General features: G+C 54.5%; 1 long non-coding RNA gene across 2 annotated transcripts; it reads right to left on the bottom strand.

The window, feature by feature from the left end:
- Positions 1-423: 423 nt before the first annotated feature.
- On the bottom strand, positions 424-3,923 carry LOC136184536 (uncharacterized). 2 transcript variants are annotated; one of them, XR_010669372.1, is made up of 4 exons: positions 3,201-3,923; positions 1,711-2,840; positions 1,615-1,661; positions 424-1,561 (listed from the first exon to the last, which is right to left on the bottom strand). It is a non-coding gene; the product is annotated as an uncharacterized lncRNA (long non-coding RNA). The 2 variants fall into 2 exon arrangements; XR_010669371.1 differs by having other exon boundaries at positions 1,711-3,923.
- Between the last annotated feature and the right edge of the window lie 2,532 nt (positions 3,924-6,455).

The raw sequence follows: 6,455 nt of genomic DNA, 5'->3' as shown, positions 1-6,455 counted from the left end.
ATCTTGACTCGCACCTTCAATGCTCACGTCAAAGTCGAATACTCCGGATCCGTGAAATACATCAACAAAGGGCAAGACGACATGGCTGTTTTTGGAGTTGAGATAGAGGACTCAAATAACGAAATATTATGCTTTCATGCCGCCCGCTATATCAGCACTAACGAAGCCGTCTGGAGAGCAACACAATCGTCATTTGCAATCCACGATCACCACCCCGCTGCTGTTCAACGAAGTCTTCATGACCGTCTCGAAAACGGAAGCGAGTGTACTTTACCCCTGACACTGCCGAAGATGCGAGCGAAGTAGCCTCGCGTGGCCAGGCCCTTTCCCCTGATCTCCCAGATACTCCGAGAGGGGAAAAGGGCCTTGTACTTGAGACCCGCGGGATAGATCATGTGCTCCCCCGTTTGAGGCAGCGGTCGGTCATGCGATCAATTAAATAATAGAGATGCCACCTCTCAGCGACGTGTAGTGCGGGATTGGTCGAATAATTAATAAAATTTCTGCGCCTTATACTGCGTATGCCTTCAAAGCGCTAAGAGGGGAGATTATAACGGAGCACGAAGACTCTTCATATAGCAAGGGCGGGAGTTGACTTTCCGCCGCTCGTCCCCAACCGCACCACATCTCGGCCGTCGAATACAGCCGCAATCGCCTCAAGCTGCTATGGTCGGAAAGCTGTCTTGTGACAACGTCTCGAAGAGTCTGGGAAGCCTTTGCATATAAGTGACTGCTGGAATCCATTTGAATAGCGCGTGATCATTGCTCAACCGCGGCGTGCCCCGTGCAGAAATTGTTGTTCGAAATCATGCTTAGTCTTGAGTTCGGACGAGTTCTCAGCGCGAAGGGCGCTACCTCATCCGAACTCACTCCCCCTCATGCATAAACATTGATCGTGACAAATTCTAGGGGAGAGAACATTGGACTCAAAGCCTGCCTTCAGCAACGCGTACGCTACACGGTTTAGACTGCAGGCAACAGTATACGCTGGACACTTCTGCAAGTTTCTTCCCAAATTCCACTGCGAGTGCAACCCAATCGAACAACTGTGGGCTTCTGAGAAGCAAAGCGGGCTACTAGGCGGAGATGCAACTACTCCTTCACGTACGGAGTACTGTTGGTGAAAAATGAAACGTGTAACTCAGGCTTTGGATAGAATGTCCAAAGCAAACGTTTAAGCCATTTCACTCGAACTCCCAGAATTCATACGGTTCCTTAGGGCAACGACTAAGCATAAAACAGAGCTCACTAAAGTCGAATGATGAAGAGCCCAAAACTCTCAATTCAAAAAAGAAAATTGGTGAAGCCTTCGATAAGTCGCTCAGCAACTCAATGAAATTTTTCTTAATTAAAGAGAAAGCACGAAACCCGATTTTGAAACCCGGAAATGGCGGAGAGATCATAGAGAAATCGTTCCCGTTCGCCAAGGATCCCCTTGCTGCGTTTTCCAACTCGAGTATGAGCGCCAATGCAGTCCAATTCGTCAGGAGTCCCACGCGGTTCATAGAGCATGTGGTAGCTACATATAATGCCAGAACGGATAGATCGAGATTATATCCTCCTTTTGAGAGAAAAAGAGTAAAAATTAATACACATTTTTAATTAGATCATCACCTTGTGTGATGTCAGCTTTATTGAACAGCCTCCAATAAATTTACAAGCTGCCACAGCAATAAGCAACGAATATTACAATTAATTTTTAATTTTTACCTTTTGCGGTTTGGTTTTGCACAAGAATGAGCTAGGATCGATTCTCTTGTTGCTTTCTTAGGTAGTCGCAAATGATTTCTGGTTTCAGCCTACTTCCAATTCGGAGTCGCTACACCCGGTTTTGCCGAACATTTCGTCAAAGTTGCTCTTTCGCAAAATTCTTATTGAATTCTGTAGAAAAAGACGCTAAGAACGCGTTTAATTTGGTGTCACGCAGCAGCTTTGCAACCCTCGTGGCTGAACACTTTCCATCGCTTTTTCCGTTTGTTTCTTCCTGCTCTGCTAACCCCCGCAGCATTTGGTTTGGGTTAGGGGATCATGGCAGTCGAATTATACATTCGGAAGAGGGCGTTCAACAAGGGGACCCTTTGGGCCCGATGTTATTTTCTTTGGCGTTACACCCGTGTCTGTCGGATACCCAGTCTCGTCTCGACACCGGGTTTATAACAAGTTACCTTGATGACGCTGTCCTTCTTGGTCCTTGTTCGTCGGTCGTCTCAGCCTTTCAGTCGTTCGAGAAGCAGCTAAGCAATATTGGCCTTGTTATCCGTAGGGATAAATGCGAAGCTTATTCAAGTCTTCGCCGTCAATATGGCCCCTCGACGTTCTTTTTCGGCTGCTGGCACATGTTTACTTGGTAGCCCGATTGGAAGAGACGGTTTCATTGTCAGTGAATGCCTTCGTGTCATCACGAAAGAAGCTATTTTTTGGCTAAACTTCGCGGTGTTCACAACCTTCAATTGGCGCTATTATTACTTCGCTGTTGTTGTCTGCCAAAAATTAATCACCTGTTGCGAGCCGTCTCCCCTTCATTTGGCAGATGCAGCTCGTCAACACGACGCTAACGTTCTTGGATGCTTCGAGTCAATCATTGGATGTTAGCTCGACCATCTTCAAGAGCGTCAAGCTCGCCTGAGAATCTCCCAAGGAGGCATAGTTCTCACTTCTGCAGTGGCTATTAGTCCCTGTGCTTTCTTGGGTTCTTGGGCGGCTTCTTTAGCGTCTCTCCCACAACGGCTCGCAAGTTTTGACAACACATCAAAAAAAACCTTTACCGCTTTCGTCTCCTATTGCCGCGAAACGATTCAATTCGACGTGTTCTTCGTATTCGTTCACGATTGATATCAAATCTATAGGGAACGTCACAAAGGCTATGGAAATCACTCATTTGATATCCACCTATCCCACCCAAATATAGAACCCTTGCCCAGCAAGGGTTTTTTGGCCAGTGCCCGGAGGTGTCCAGCCGCGCCCCCCAACGTACTAATAGGCGTGGTCGCCTGTAAGTAAGGCCTTGCCGAACTAACACCCCAACCAGCCGACAGGAGCGGGTTACGAACCGCGATCGAGGCCCCCAGACCACACCTACTATCCAACGCGTTCGACGACCTACCTCCGGGACCCGACCACACCCCACATTCCGTTGCCAAACCGCAAACACCAAAACATGCGACGAAACCTACGCCACAAAGCCTCGCGCTGTTACGCACCGCAAAAACGCACAGTCAGAGTTGCCCGTCCAGATTCCGACTGAAGGCGGCGATCTCGTCCGGGCGTAGCCGGATGTAACGGTGGAATGTGTCACTCCTCCCCCTCCCCAGAATTCGTATCGTCGAGTCTTCCAAACCATACGCCGCCGCCGTTGAAGTTGCTCCGATCCGAAAGCTGTGGCCCGAGAACGACGTCGCCGGGACCCCATTCGATGTCAGAGCCTGACGAATTCGACGAACCAGCGTCACCCTCGACAGCGGACGCCCATCGCGATGGCAGAATAGCCCGCCTGGCGTCCACCCGCGATAAACCAGGTAGGAAAGGAGCGCTCCCACCGGGCATAAGTCGGTGTCCGTGCGGCCAATGTAAACGTCCACACCTTTTCGAAATGGATCCGTCTTCGATTACTTTAGGTGAATGCGCACCCATGACGGCGCCCCCCAATCGTCGACCGAGACGTCCGCTGCCGCCAAATGGCGTAACGGGTCAAATACGCCATCGACCGTAAACTCTCCCGACCTGAGAAAACCGAAGAAGCCGCAACAGCTCGCTGCCCATAGCATGTGCGCGTCCCACAAATCGCCAGCACGCTCCCAGGAATCGCGAAGGAGGCGCAACACCGTCGGCGTGATTGGGAGACGTCGGTCTGGCAGCGGGCCACCCTGGCGCCGTTTAATACCCCGCAGCACCAAGTCTAACTGCGGGTGTGCTGCGGCGAACGGATCCCCTAGCCCACAAACCACCTGCCAATGGCGTACGCCCGCGAGGTACGATTTAGTCGTGCTGTACGCTTTGCCTTCGTTTGCTAGGGACGCGCAGAACAACGAGAGTAACTGTTCCGAGGCGGGCATCGGCGCTAACCCCAGCTGCCGACAGAAGCGGGCAAACTGGGTCTCGCAGGAGCGGTAGGCGCGGCGAGTGGAGGCGGCGATTCCAAGCGCAGCGTAGCCCGAAACCGCGCTCTCCAGTCCTGCGACAGCCAGTTGATCTTGCAGGGCTCCAGCAACGTCCACATCTCTGACGGGACCCTCGCCATTCCAGGCGCCATCTGCGGAGAGCCGACGCATTTTAGCCAGCGGACGATTCCTCGACAACCCATCCGCCACAACGTTCAGGACACCCGGAAGGTGACGCGCTCGCAGCGAGAAGGCAAACGTCGCCTTCACAACCTGCAGGGAGCGCATCAGCGGCATCAGTGACGCATCTTAGCTCGAACCCGAGTTAACCGCCGCCACCACCGTCGAATTATCCGATTCCAACAGCGCCGTCGAGCCTGTCCAGCCTCGGCCCCAAACCGCTGCGGCAACTACCACCGGCAAAAGCTCCTTCGCCGCTATCCTCTCTGTTCGCCATCCAGGCGACCACTCCTGGTTAAACCAGGCGCTTCCCACGATCGCCGCGGAGCCCCAACAACCGGAGGCGTCGGTCTGCAGGACGACGGAAGAAGTCGCCGCCACGCATGCGAAGAACCCGCGACCATTCCATTTTTAAAGAAATGCCGCCCACCATAGCAGGTCGGCTCGCGCTGCCGCATTGAGCCGCAGAACGTGGTGCATCTCTGGCCGCACCATCGACAAATCAATCAGCCTACGAACGAACGTTCGCCCAGCCGGAACCGCCGAAGCCGCGTGCTGTAGCAGCCCGACAAGGGAGAGGCTCTCTCTTGGTGCATTTCTTGCGCGCCTGCCATAGGCGGACGAGGCCCCGCACCCTCTCCTCAGGCAACCGAATCTCCTGCGCCTCAGTGTCAAGCTCCAAACCGAGAAAGGTTAGGCAGGTACTAGGACCCTCCAGCTTTTGCACCGCCACGGGTACTCCCAGCTTCTCGCATGTCTCTAGCGCCACACTGCGGTTGCGCTCTCCCGCCACGCTGTTTGGAGAGCCCAAAAAAGAAAGTCGTCCAAATAGTGGACAACCTCCTGGACGCCCCGCTGCAACAGCACCCACAGCAAAGCGTCAGCCACTGCCGAAAAAATAGGCGGATCGGAGACCAAACGGCAACGCCGTGTCCACGAACACCTCTCCTTTCCACGCGACGCCCAATAGATGGCGATCTGCCGGGTGAACAGGCACAATGCGATAGGCGCTCTTAATGTCTAGCTTGACCAACGACGCTCCTGTTCCCAGTCGCACGCAGCGACGCACCGCCTCATCGAGCCGCACATACTCGACCAAACAGGCCGCCGGGGAAATGCCGTAGTTAACACTTCGACCGCGCGGCGCTGACAGATCCAATATGAGCCGCCACAGACCCGGTGGGCCCGACTTTGGGATGACGCCAAGGGACTTACGTGCACCTCGTTGAAGTGCTCCACCGGGCCTTGTAGGGTTCCCGCCGCCCCCTCCTCGTCCAGGTATCGTTGTACGACGTCCGGGTGCGATCGCGTGTCGCGAGGAAGACCTGCCCCGCGCACACGAGAGTTCTCGTGGCCAATCCTTAAGCCCTTGGCTAAGCCCGTCACAATAAACCGCCCTAACTCTTCATCTGGGTGCCCCGCCTGCGCTGCACGCCAGGCTTCCACGCGTACCGGAGATGACGACGGACCAGACCATTCCGCACACGTCGATGACGCGACCACGCTGGCAGCCTCAAGGACCTTCAGCCGAGGTAAGAGAACCTGCTGCCCGTCCCGCATGCCGCACTCGTCTACGCACACAACAAATTATTCACACGGCGCTTAATTGATCCGCCAAAACTGCCATAACGGGCAACACAACAACAGGCAAGTTAACAGGGTTTCCGCACAAGCGCGAATCTACCAAACCCCCGACCACACGACAATCGCACAGCGCAACACAGCGCTCTCCCCGGCTTGAAACGCAACCCAACACAAGAAAAAACAAACACAAGAAAAAACAAACGCGGTATCGCCTCTCCCCCCCCCTCCCCCGCTGACGCTCACTGCCCGTGGGCGTGAGCAGCTGTCGGCAGCTTGCAGGTGCTCGCCTTATGGCCGTCACCACCGCATTTGGCGCACGTGTGAAGGAACACGCAGTCCGCTCCGTATGTGCAGCCCTCCTTGCCGAAGTTGAACAAGCGGCAGACCTTCGAGGGAGCTCCTTTCTTTGCCTTTGACGGCCTTGCCTTGGGCGCGCGGTAGACCACGTCGACCGCCGGGGCCAGAGCGCACTCCTCCGTCGCGTGGTCCGCCTCCAGACAGTGATCGCAAGCCACCGGCGTCTTTGCTACCACATGCTTGTTCGACAAGAACGTGCTGTTGCAAATCGCGGTCTGCAGCGACATCCACGCGTTC

The sequence above is a fragment of the Oscarella lobularis genome, chromosome 3, assembly GCF_947507565.1.
Source record: "Oscarella lobularis chromosome 3, ooOscLobu1.1, whole genome shotgun sequence".
Lineage (NCBI taxonomy): Eukaryota > Metazoa > Porifera > Homoscleromorpha > Homosclerophorida > Oscarellidae > Oscarella > Oscarella lobularis.
This window is presented reverse-complemented; position numbering and strand designations above follow the sequence as displayed.